This window comes from Aythya ferina, assembly GCF_964211825.1.
Source record: "Aythya ferina genome assembly, chromosome: 4".
Taxonomy (NCBI): domain Eukaryota; kingdom Metazoa; phylum Chordata; class Aves; order Anseriformes; family Anatidae; genus Aythya; species Aythya ferina.
In genome coordinates, this window is record NC_140300.1 from 32,976,421 (window position 1) to 32,990,336 (window position 13,916).

Genomic DNA, 13,916 nt, shown 5'->3' on the forward strand with positions numbered 1-13,916 from the left:
AAGGTTGGTTCACAGGGACATTAGATGCATCCCATTGTTTCTGTCACCAATATTGACACTTGAGCTGAGAAAATTAACATGTATTTCATATGTATATATATATTTACTTGTCTCCAAGTGTTTGGATCATGGCAAACAAATCCTTTTTGGGTATAGGTCACACTTTATTAAAAGTAGTCACACCTAAAATATGCTTCTTTGATGCTAATAAGAGCTGTGTGCTGTTGCCAGAATAAACTTCGCTGCAATCCTAATGGACCTGAATTAGCAACAATCAGACACTCACTGTATTAACATCTCTGGTACAACAAAGAACAGCTTCATATTTTTGCGTATATTGTTACTTCAAACAAATAAATTTTAGATTATTACAATCACTTCTCATTGATAAAAAGGATTCTTTATTTTGGCATACATCCTCTGATATAGAATGAGTTTTGAACATCAACTTGTGGTGTACAGTTTTGCAAGTGCTGGTCTTGAAAGATTTCGCAAAATTATTTGCACAAATGTGCGTGCTTACTTTTGAATGTTTGATTTAAATATTTTTTTTTTGGATTTAAATACTTTTACAGATTATTTCCTATTCTGAATCTAAGCTTTGAGAATGCTTTTTTTGAGAGTTTTAATCTGATATAGGAAAAGAAGGTAACTTTTTCAATCTGGATGCATAGACTGCATACGCAAACAAGAACGGAAATTGCCTAGAGAGCTTTCATGCTTCAAGTACATTGTGTGATTATTTTTATATTCAGCCATGAACACATTCTGTGGTAATATTCCACTCTTTATTTTATAGTATCAAATGAAGACTGAGACATTAAAAGCAGGGTGTAAAAGAAATGAAAAAATGTCAGTAAGAGCAGCTGATGAAAACCTTATTAAAAAGTTATGCATGTCAGGCTATGTTCCTTCTGTAATGTATATGTTTGTAATAACAGCTCTGAATTCTTCAGGGACCTATAAGTAATGAAGAAAATTGGTGAAGCAAAAAAAAAGAAGTTATTGGAAACTTGAGTGCTGCTGGGTCCCATAGAACACAAACTGTACATCTGCATAAAATAAACCTGTGCCCTGCTGATAGCTTTTATGTTGTTCCCCTTGTATATATAATTTTGTTTGCTCAAGTTGACCTTACTTCAATAAATGTTTTATGATTTTACAGGGAGAATGATGTCCCCAGTTTCTGTAAGTAGTTTATAACAAATGTAAAACTGGACAGGACAGGTATGTCACCAAGGAGAAGATTACCCTCTTACCTACAATGGAATTTCTGGTGTTAATATATTTGTCCCATTTGAGGAATAGGATAACTTGGGTAAAGAAGGCAGCTAAAAGAGTCAGGAATAGAGTCCAAAGTTAGAAAGGAAACAAAACCTATGGACTTTGAGCAAAAGTTGCACGAAAGGTATTCCCTTTAATATGCCAGATTACCTAAAATTATGTTTGAAATTTAGATTAATATGAATTTCCTTTTGTAAACAGAAGGAAAAACCTTTGTGCTCAGCAAAGCTTTGAGATGGGACAAGCAAGTTACCAGGAAAGACTTTGGTTCTTTCTTGGTTTCTTTCTTGGTTCTACTCTGTCAGAAAAAGGTTGTTGATCTTAGGGGACTGTCTTGAGTAAACCTCATGATAGCAAGCTGTTAGAAATTATGTAGCTAGAGAAGTAAAAGAATGTGAAAAGTTCAATATTTCCTTGCCTTTGAGAATATGTAGAAGGAAGGAAGGAAGAGGTGATTAAGATTACAAAGATGACGGTTTGTTGGAGGAAGTAGCATTCATTCCCCTAGATTGCCATGGTGAATGCAATGCCTATCAGATGCTTGTAAATGTGGTCTTGAACTGCAGTACTGGACTTCAGCCATAGACTTTAAGCAAATACAGTTTTGAAAACATGGTGCTATGGGATCTGTCTGCACAGAACTCACTCTGCAATAAGTAGTCATTATGGGACATACTCTGGGGAAAGAGCATGACTTATGTGCGCAATAATCTTTCCTCTTCTGTCCTGTGGATAACTCTTCAAACTGGCCAGCAGGCTCAGAATCAAGGAAGGTGCTGGGTTGCTGCTGCAGAGATGATTTTATACATGCGTATTCAAAGTTCATTTCAGTCCTGCCGTCATCAAGACCAGCTGTTTGTTTCTTAACCCATAAAAGTAATTGTCTAATATTAGACCTCAGAATTAATACATATATCCCTTTTAAAACATAAACAAGTTTTACAGAAAATGATACGTTAGCAAATCAGGATGATTTTTAATTTACTCCATTTCTTATATTAACTATAAGCTTGAAATGGCTAACATTCAAATTCAACTATTAGCTTCCTATGCATCACTACATTTGGAACAGGCTGGGGAGGTGAATTAAATTTTAAGTTGATCATGGAAGAAGTAAGAAAGGGCTGTTCTTGTGTGGAACTCATCTCACCTCCCATTAGCCATCTGAAGGTGGCTAACACAGGCAAATTAACCAGGATCATCTTATGGTTACTTGAGAGAGCCAGAATGGCTCTATTCCATTTATCGTATGGTGTCAAAATTGCTCCTCACTTGCTCCTCATAGTATGAGCTGGAGCTCAAGTCTTTATACAGACTGTATAGTTAATGTGAGTTCCCATGAAAGGCCAGAACCGTTTGTATGAGAGCTTTTCCTCATGTTTGTTCAAGTATCAGGTCAAAAACTACAGACGGTTTGGCATCAGGCTGAAAAGCAACATCTATACAACTGGTGCCAACTTCATGGTACTATTTGTTTTCTCTTTTATATAAAGACAGATGTCAAATGAACAATTCTATTCTTTACTGTGACTTGAGCAATAGTCTGTGTACTTTAAATTAAAGTTGAAGTGCCTTCTTCTGTTTTTTAATTATTAGGTTGACAGATGACAAAGGATAAATGTTAAAGTTGGTAAATACTGTGCAGGGGGAAAAGTAGCCACATTCCCAATAACTTCATAGTTGACTTTCAGAGTATACAACCACTTACACAACTGTGAATATTGCCAGCTGCATCTCCAAACAACTGAGCTGCTTTATTTTTAATTGTAGCTGTAGAAAATGTGCAAACTTACTTCCATTTGATCATGTCCTTGAAAAAAGTCTCCCAGGAAACACCAAAGACCATTACCATTGAAAGCAGAAACACAGTAAGCTGCTCCAACTGAAAACATGTTGATTTAAATATGCTGTATGCTGGCATAATTATTTGAACACAGGTTTTATTGCACAGTGGCTGATAGCAATGATTCAATGATACATCTTCCTACTAACCTTGTCACTCTTCCACACAGCAATACTTTTAAATGGGCACAGTATGTCACATTTTATGGCTAGGAGAATGCCCAGGACACTAAGTCAATCTCTTTCAATTTGGTGTCTCGCATCAGTGAACTAAGTACTGATTTAGCTTCTGCCACAGACTCCACTGCACACATCATCTGATGATATGATGTACTAGAGATCATGCTAGGGTGGTACATCAAAATGATGGGAACTGTTTCTTTTCAGTAGAGTGGGCACAATGGACAAGTAGAGTACACACCTCTCACTATAACATTAATTGGTTTGTCCGTAAAGGACAAGAATAAATAAGAGTCATTAAGTTTCATTTGTGTGTGGTATCAGAGTGCATGCCATGGTTCTAAACTGTGAAAATTAAGTCTTCTTTCATTTATTTATTCTACTTCTCCCAGGGGTAATCTGCTCTAGCATCACACTAACTACTTTAAATCTTGCACAAAACTCTATAATATATCAAAGATTAGGATCACAGCTGGCTTGCAGCCAGTGAGGCAAGAAATTCAGGGTAAAGAGTGTACAACACAGAGGTTTAGTCTGTATTCCCTTAACAACTGTATAGTACGCAGAAACATGTGAACAGTTGAGTTCAAAGGGCTGTTAACATTATTACTGAGTACTGATACTATGATAAAGAAGTAATGCCACAAAAATTCAGAGTAAAATGGTACATTACTTTTTCCTGTTAGTAGAGTTTTAACCCGTTAAGCACAAAGGTGCTGGGAAATGGAACTGGAGAACAGTTTAAATGGATAGCAGTCCCGGTACTGCAAAAAGCAAAAGACACTTTAAAATACTATTTTTCACTATTTTTTTTTTTTTTTTTAGGACAAACTGAGCATGCATAACATGAACCCATCACAAGGCACAGCATCAGTTGAACGTAGAGTTTGATGTTTTCCATTAGACTAGTGGTAGGTGGTTGACTGGGCTTTCACATACCTGAACCACAGTTTTGGAATGAATACCTGAGTGCCTACTCTGCTATTAGCCTGTTTTGTATTCATAGCCCCTATCAAATGTATCTCTTAATATTTAATTCATATTTAATGTTTGTTTGTTTGTTTTTCTGTAAACAATTTCAATCTGCGTTTCCTTTTACCCAGGATGGAAGAGGTTCCAAAACCTGTACCAAAAAAAAAAAAAAAGAAACAAGAACCAAACTCAGTTGAAACGTAAGAGATGCAGTTTCACCGAAGTTAGGAATGAAACCTTTTTCCCATTTAGTTAGCCAATATATACTGGCTAAGGCTTAGCACAAAAGCATGCATAGCTGGATGATTGGGCAAAATTACCCATCCATATTATCTATTCTCAGACCTAAAGTCCTATGAAAAACTAAGCCTAATTTATGGCTGTTTCTTCTCCCCTTCTACTACTATGTACTACTAATATTTCCACATAGTACTCTGTTTCTATTTCCATACCCAAATTCCTGCCTGTTTTCTACTGTCTTGATGTTATACTTCTCCTGTACTAGTTTACTCTATTTCCTTCTCTTCTGCTCTTTCCCTCTACCACTCTTTCAGCAGACATTTCAGCCAGAGTGTTGAATCTTGTTTGTGTGTCTGGGGAGCAGAGGGTGAAGAGCCTTAATTTAGTGATGTCATAATCTGAGATGTGCCAAGGCAGTCTGGGAAAATTAGTGATCTTAAGGTGAAATATGTAGTGGCACAAGCACCAGAACTTTGATGCTCTCTTCACCATCCCTCCATAATATCTACAATGTGTGCTGGTGTTTGGCTTACAATATTTTTGAAAGTTAAATCTTTGATTTTTATTTCCAAAAATTATAAGGATTGGCAACAGATTTAACATTTAAGATTTAAAAGTGGCCTCAAATGAATAAATGTGCTTTGACATATTTCTTTGTTCTTTTAAAGTAAATGGAACAATTAGTCCAAATGAAGCACTTCATCACTGGAACCCAGAGGAATTTCTTGGCTGCTGACAAATCATGAATAATAATAAAAGAAGAGAGTGCAGAAAGGAAGGAGGGGTCATTAGAGTAGATAATCTATGGGTGACGAACAAAAGCCAATTTCAAGGACTCTTGAACTTATGCTGAAACGTTCAGTTTCTGTTTCAAAGTGTTCAGTAAGCCAAAAGTGTTACAGTGGATTGTATGAGCTTCTGCAAAGTGCTTCATGCACTTATTTTATTTCTGTCTTAAATAACCAATTATCCCCCGGTTTTGTGTAAAACACTCAGTGCAGATCCTTATTTTCTGTTAGTAGAAAGCATACTCATTTGTAAATGTAATTTGAATCAGATAAGGGCAAGCTGAGTTTTATTTCTACTTTTCTGTTTTCTCACAAATCATATTTGCCTTGTTTTGCAGTCCTCCTGACCATCTCCATCAAATTTTTCAGTTTGATAACCTTTCTGTCCTGCCTGATTGCAAATGTTTAGGGCACAGGCTCTGTCATTGTTGCCGTAGGTTAAGCTAACTTTTTCACTGAATAGGGCCTTCATTCTTGGAGGTAGTGATGAGGCACTACAATAACATACAAACCATATCTGTGTGTGTGTGTGTATTTTTATCATGATATCAGTATTGACATCATGTTCAAGACTTCAACAGGGCTGCACAAGAAAGTGTCATGGCTTGAGCAGGAGAAAGGAAGAAAGAGTGCACACCATTCAGCAGTACTTTTGTTTCTCCTTATCTTTTGAGCTGCTTTTGGTTTACACAGATCAGGAAGTCTCAGCACAATGTTAACACTTGTCACGGATTTGTATTTAGGGGATGCTTGTGTGGGTGGGTAGCACAATGTTCCAATTTGTAGACTCAGTGACTCTGCAACGGAACATGCCCAAATGGTTGCAGACCTACTAATAGAAATAGGTCAGACTATGTCAGGAAGTCCCAGTATTTCAAAATTACAAGCATATCATTTTACTGTAGAGTTTCCTAAGGCTTTTTCTTTGCCAATTACAAAATTATATCCCATAGTAATTCTGCATTAAGTTTCCCTTAGATCTGCTATTCCAGTCACCCATCAGAAGCTGCAGGCCCAAAACACTACTTTTGTAACCAGTGACTTCAGTATTTTGCAGGAGGAAAGAATTTGGTCCATTTTAACTAACTATAATACAGTGTTTTCAACTTCCCAGGTGTATAATTCTCATAGCCTTTTTCATAGAGTAAAGGAGATTAATTTTAGAAACAGTAGATTTTACAGATCCCAGGACATTTGCCCTAGCTATTATTTTGCTTTGAGTAAGTAGGCTCTTTGGCTAACTTTCACTCGTGGGGAATTATAGCACAGACATATTAACAGCTATACCCCAGCTGAAGTGTGTACCAATGGGGAGTATCTTCAAGTCCAATAAGCTTGCTATTATTTCCTGTCTTTGGTAAATGATAAAATAAAAATAATAATAAAAAGGTTGAGGTCAAACTGCAGCTGCATTCTCATTGAGAATTCAGATAGAAAATGCTATCTAATTATCTTTACAAAAATAACACCTAGAAAAGATATTTGAACAATACTGGCTATGAAAGAAAATTAAAAACAAACAAACAAAACAATCTCAGAAGCTTTAATAATATCTTATGGCTGCCTTTCCTTGTGATGAGCAGAAAGCAGGATGTTTTGTCGGAACCTGAGTCCCATTCTGGGAAGTCCATAAATCCATTTAAAATTTTATGCCTATGATCAAGTCTCATTTCTGGCATGGCCACATGAAGATTATTTTCCTGATGGGTGAGTGGAGACATTGGATGTCAATGCCTGCAAAGAGCCATGAGGTATAATGTGTTCCCAGGGGCAGGGAAGGACTGTTGATTCCTGCTTTGTGGCTTTTAGTAGCTAGTCAGTTCTAGGGAGATGTGACTAGAGCCCATTTCAGTTAAGTCTCCCTGGATGTCCTCATTAGGAGTCCTGCAGAATTCAATAAGCTAAGTTCTTCTTGTTTTTAAGATAGCTTAGCTAGTGAGAGCTCAAGAAATCCTTGGCATTGTAAGTAACCAGGTGGTCTCATAATTAATTATAATTGAACTGATCTGTATTTTTGAACAAAGTTTTATGAACTGATAATAGACTTCCTTGTAAAGTATGACACCCCCCTCCTCTAATGCAATTGATTTTAAAAAGGTGAGGATATTCCTGCAATTCTTGAAGTTAAAAAAAAAAAAGTTTGCAGTTATTATATGTATTTTTTTCATTTGTTCACAGTTTTCTTCTCTGTAGACATCTAGCTAATTCTGAAAATTTATTTCCCCTGAGTAAAAATGGGAAAGTGATAAAACAGACAAAAAAAAGTAGAAAGAAATGAAAATCTGTAAATTAAAGATTTATTTTTAAATGATAAAGCAAAAAAGTGAGAGACTTCAAAATAGGAAAAGAAAGACCCAAATCCAGTGAAGCACAAGCAGAAGAAATAGTGTGGAAATTGCTTTCCAACTTTTCTATGATTTTGTCTCGGCAAACAGCAATACCAAATCGTCAACTTGGTTCTAAGATGGTTATTTTAGTGTCTTTTTGACAATCTCATTTCAGCAATATGGAAGAGAGATCACAATTTGTATTTAATTGTTAGATATGTATATTTTCCAATAAATAGGGAATGAGCTATCTACTTTATTGATTTTTTAACCTTTCTCAACAGGAAAGAATGGCCTCTACGTTGGAAGACGTCTGTAGTGTATGCATTTCAGAGCATTCCCAACTTCTTTGTACAATCTCAGTGAAATAGGTCAGTAAGTAACATGATTTTCACACAGAAGTCAAATCATATGTCTTCAGAAATAATTAAATATGTGAATTCATGGTTCAGTTTAAATAAACCTATGACAGTTAGTAATCCAGAGTTAACAGAAGATTAACTCAACATTTATTAACATTTATATGCTAACAGTTGAAAATATTTCACATATGAACTAGGTATGGTTCTGCTCAAGATTAAATGCTTGCCTGCTCTGATGTTTTAGTAGTAGAATGAAGAGTAGTTTTATGTTGAGCCAAATTAAAGTAGAAAAAGTGCACTGTGTTAGAACAGTCTTGTTCAAACCTTCCTGGTCCCAGTGTGGGAACATGTTATTGAATGCAAGAGCCATCCTACTACCTTCTCAGTATCAGCAAAGATAAATAAAGTCAAATTATCTTGTAGAGTGCAGAATACTTTCCACCGAGTCTCTGGTATTAAAATTTAAAAGCCCCTTAGGACAATTTTAAGCCTGCCTATGTGGCATGAAAGAAATGCTTTAACAATATATGTATATACTTACTTTCTATATGGTTAGATCCAATTAAATCAAATTAGCTGTTTTGCATTAATTAAAAAGAGAAGACCAGTTCAATTATTTGAGTGCTCAATCAGAATGATTGCCCTGAAATGGTAATTAAGATCAGAGTCTTTGGTTTTTCACCATGTCCTCTAAGTTATATACACTGTATCAGATGTAGGAGTCCTACCTTAATTTGTGGCATTTTTCCTCCATCTCCACTGTTCATGCAGATTCACTACATCTGTAATGTTCCTCACAAGAATAGAAGGAAGGGAACGGTGCATAACAAGAAGGCAAAAAATAAAAAAATAAAAAAATAAAAAAATAAAATTGTATTTTATTGTACATGTACATGTACAGCATGATCTTCTTGTCATTACTTACATGGTTATAATTATGAAAAAATTGTTGGGCTCTTCAGATACTAATCTGTTTAAACCTCTTGAAAAGTGCATGCTTCTATCAGCATTAATTACTTCCAGTGGGACTAAGCATTAGTAAAGGTAAGTCTTCACATCATCAGGGACTAATTATGACAAGTGCAAAGGAAAGAAAAGTAGAATTAAAATTATTATTGTTAATCTTGCCTTAATCATGCTGTTTATCGTGTACTGAGCATAACAACACACTTCTCTGTTTCTTGCCTTTAATGTTACCTGTTAGTGTGGTAAAAATTTTCTGAGAGGACTTTTTTCCTTTATCCATCCTTATTTTTTGTTTATACATAAATGCTACCAAATACATTTGATTTTGGTGCTGCTTTCAGTGGGAAGCCACAGATGTGAAGATCAGCTATGTAAAAAACAGTTTGCTCTCCTATTCAAGGAACATGGCCACAGCTAATTAGTCAGAGGTTGATTTTTCCATAGTGAGTTTACCTTGACAGAAACAGACACACTGCATAGTGGCTATGCAGTACTCAAGTTGAAATTACTGAAATGGTAAATTGTAAAAATTGGAAGTTTAATTTCTGCTTTTTCATGTTTGGCTTAAGAAGAAACAATCTAACTCTCTTCCCCCCCCCCAGAAAAAAAAAAAAATGCAATAAGAACTGTATTTTAAATTCAAGAAAAAAGATCCATTCTCTCATGCTAAGGGATTTCAAAAAACAATGTTCTTTGCAAGGCATTTTTGTATCTTCTTATTAGAAGATACAATATAGTTAATATTGTATTTACTAACACTCGTAGTATTTAAAATATTAAAAAAATATGTACACTATATACACAAGGTAGACTCTCCTGTTTAGTGTCTTTTTGCATGCTAATTAGTGGTTTCTGAGTATTTCTATACTATATATCTGAGTATGTCTATACTATACTTTCCTGAGCTGTCTTCCCTCCTGCTTTTTTTTTTTTTTTTTTTTTTTTTAAGATAATGTTTGATCTACTCCAGTTTTCTGTATCTTCACTGAGTGACCATGTGAAGAAAGGACTCTACCTAGGCAGGACAAACAAGTGAAAAGTCTGAGCTCTGAGTCAGAATAAGGAAATAGGAAACACTGCCAAAAAGAACAAGAAAAAGACCATATTTTTAGTGAGGGACATCAGCGATTATTCTTTTATTGGAATCCTTTTTGTAATCAAGCGAAAAGCTTGTAATGTTCACATACCCATCTCTATAGGAATTCCTTGAATATTTTGTTTAGTGTGCAGAGGCATAGCTTCAGCTGGCCAATGGAAAGAGACAATCCTTGGTTTATTTTTCGCTGGGGACTTCCATGCCACACAGGCTTTTAGTTTGACCTTTACATTTTCTTCAGAGGACAAGAAGTTGAAGCCTGCAGGATAACCAGAAATACCCAACATGGCACAGCTGCTCTGGAGAAAACCTAAACCTCAGTTGAGCACAAGAAGTAGTAAACATCTGGGGATCATTTGAAACTGTAGCTGCTCACTCACTATGGAAGACATGAAAGAAGCAGTTAATGTTTCTTTTCTGGGTAGGGGATTGATCTTTATCACCACTTTCCCTAAACTGTATTAATAACAATCACCAGGGACAGGAGAAGTATGCATATTTTAAAAGGCAGCAATAGTTGCCCCAGGTCACAGAAGTGGAGGAGGAATTTGAACCTGGGTTTTACTTATTTTCTATCTAGAAGCAGGAAACTCTTTTGTTGGAAATAAGTTTTGTGTGAAGTTTGACTGAAACTTCTAAGGATATGTAGAAATAAATCAAGTTAGCAACAACAAAAGGAAGGAAAAAAGACTTCCTGTAAGACCTCCAAAATAATTCTTTTTCAACTTACCAAAAATAATTGTAAATCAGACTTTTTTTTTTTTTTTTTACCAGAACTTTTAATTTTTGATTTAAGATGTAAATGAATGAGAAGGTTGTTCTTGCTTCCTCTAGAACATTTGGGCTAGTATTTTACTATATGAGGTTACTGAGGCTGTTTCTAAAGCATGGAGCCAACAATCTCTAAAACACCCTGTCCCCCAGCCACCCAACAAGCACAGCTTTGTTGATGTGTAAACAAAATAGAAGAGGGAAGGAAAAGGGGTGGAAAGGGGATGGTCTTCTGCAAACAGACCTGGTGAGGTCACTTGAGTCTGATTTTAAATCTCACTGTGGGAGTGCTTTCTTGTACATCCTCAAAACCACGTGAAACAGGACTTTGGAGTCCTCACTCATGCCTGCTCTGAGTGACTCTAAATCTTGCTCTCTGCACTGACCAAAACAAGTGGAAAAGAATGGCAACCAGTTTCCTCAGAGCTGTCCCTGCATTTGAAATCCTGCCAGTACCGTGGAGCAAGCAAGCTCAGGAGTTGGCCCATCATCTTCTCAGCAGTATCTTCCTTTTCTAAGAGGTAAGGGTTTCTAGATCATCAGTACCTCTCAGATGCTCATGATGAGGGTGGATCTGCACAGGAAGGGACTTCCCAGATAGGCTTTAGAATTTTATCCCCTAGAGATCCTCAAAACTCAACAGGATGGTCTCTGAACAACTTGATGCAACTCTGAAGTTGAGCAAAGGTTTGAACTAGATGATATATAGCAATTCATTGCAACTTAAATTATTCTATGACTCTACTTTAAGTACGAGAAACTGTATACCTCGGAAGCAGATCAGAGTTCAGAAGTAATGCTGAATCCTGCTGACTGCAGAGGTCAGCTAAATGTACACCTGTCTAATAAATGTACTGGTTTTCTTGGCTGAAGTCTTTTGAAGACCATGTGCAACTACCAGGCATTCATGAGCTCAGAAGCCACTTATGACCATTAATGCCTGGCAGCTACCTGCTCTCCCAGATGCGAAGCACCAAAGATGACAAGGTCTAGTGTCCTTCTAGACCTTGAGCTCAGGCTCAAGGGGCAGTGGAATCTGAGAACCATCTGTAAGAGCCCTTGTTTCAGGGAAAACCATCTGCTATTCATTCCCAGCTGCTCCTGTGTGTCTTCCCTCCTTCTCAGCTCTTGGAAGATGTGCAGTGTTGCTCTCCCTTTCTTCTTTCCTTTTCTTTTCACTCTTATAAGGTAAAATGGAGCCTTCTTAGTTCTTTCAATACAGAGTCACAAGGCCCAAGGGAAAGAAGTTTGGGAATCTTACTTTTTCTATGTATGTAAATGAAAATTTGGGTTTATGCCATTCCATTCTTATTGAGGAAATTGTGAAGTGCTGCTTTTGCTGATGTAGTAAAACAATGCAAGCACTAGTCTAAATTTTTAAAGGTACCTCTATCTGGATCATGAGCTAATGTATGGAGTGAATTTGTCATCTCAACCATCTAAGATACTGCATGGGTCTTTATGTACCACAGGGAATGTTGTCTTAGAAAAACTTGTCTTAACTTTGAGAATGTAGTAAAACACAGATATCAAAAGCAATGAAAGATATTAACAGTGTAGGGGATTTTCTAAACTTTTCTTGACTACTTCAAAGGAACCATTTCTGCACAGCTATGGCAAGGTAAATTTCCAAAGCAGCATACTTGAGTCTTGCTACTACTCCAGAAATGAATGGATGTCACTTGGTTGAGCCCCCCTGTGGTGCTTTGAAAGGGTACGCTTGTGTGTATAATGAATGAGTTTGTTTCCTTGTTTGCAGATTTTTGAGGAGTGTAACTACAAAAGCATTCCTCCCCATAACATACCAGCAAGGCTCACATATCATAGTTCATTCCTTCCAAATGGGGTATTTCTTTGCTGCACCTGGAAAGAATGCCAGAATCCCAGCTGATAAAAGTTGGATTTCAGTGAAGTCAGGGGCGAACCTGAAATCACCAAAGGTCCAAGTGACATATAAACCTAACAGCATGAATGAAGGAAAGGTTCTTATCTGTCACAGACTAATTGGCTGGGGCCTACTGTTTCACATATCAGATCTCTCCCTGCTGTTCAGAGAATCTTGACTAAAATAAATCTGTGCCAGAAATAATTTATTCTTCTATGTGTATATCTTTACATAGATTACAATGTGGCCCGCTCCCTACACACCCCTTCCATTTGCAAGCATCACCACTGATTAAAAAGGGGATGCACACATCTACACTAAAATAAACAGAGTTTGTAAAATTAGACACCACACTTATTCATCTTTATTGGGTCACATGTCTGTAAGGGTTTTGTTAAGTGCTCTATTATTTTGAAAGTCAGTTTAATGACTCCACACTGTAAAAGTTGAAGCAATTATATGTAAAGCATAATGAGCAATATGACTTCCAAATGTTCACATGTAATGCATGTCAGATTTCAGCTGAAAAACCAAACCAAACAAACCCCTCAAGGTTGCAGTCTGCTCTTTAGAAGATCCACATGTTGTAGCCTCAAAACCTCAAAATATCAGCTGGTTTCTGTGCGTGATCAGAGCAATGGAATCTATGCCGCATTCTGCCCTTCATTTTCTTGAATCTGGATGGAGTAATGATCATGTGTACCTCTGCCAAAGGCAGTCAGCATTTGATCCACATATAAATCTGTGAATTGATCTATACTTTTTTTTTTTTTTTTTTTTCATGGCATCTGTCTTTCTGGCATTATTTTTGTTCAGGATATAACAAAGGCAGAAACACAAATTAGGAATGACCTTTTCTAAAATTCATCTGCGGTTGCTCTTATATTACTGTTGGTAAAATGAAAACATCTAGAGACACCAAATGAGATCAAAGACCATTGCACTCATATTGGAAGAGGTAGCTTTTGCTACCTATTTTGAATCTAAATATCCTGGACAGATAAAGCAGCTTTAAACCTTCCTAGGAAAAAAAAGAATAGAAGTGATTGGCAATGGTTGCCAAGGTCAACTTGTCTTTGTCCTCTTGAGGAGGCCAGTTACTCTCTTTCCAGCCCTTCAGCACAAATTTCCACCTTCCACACATCTTTTCTATCCCATATTCTGTGTACCTGCTTTTTCTGTTCTTATCCACCTCTGGTGCCT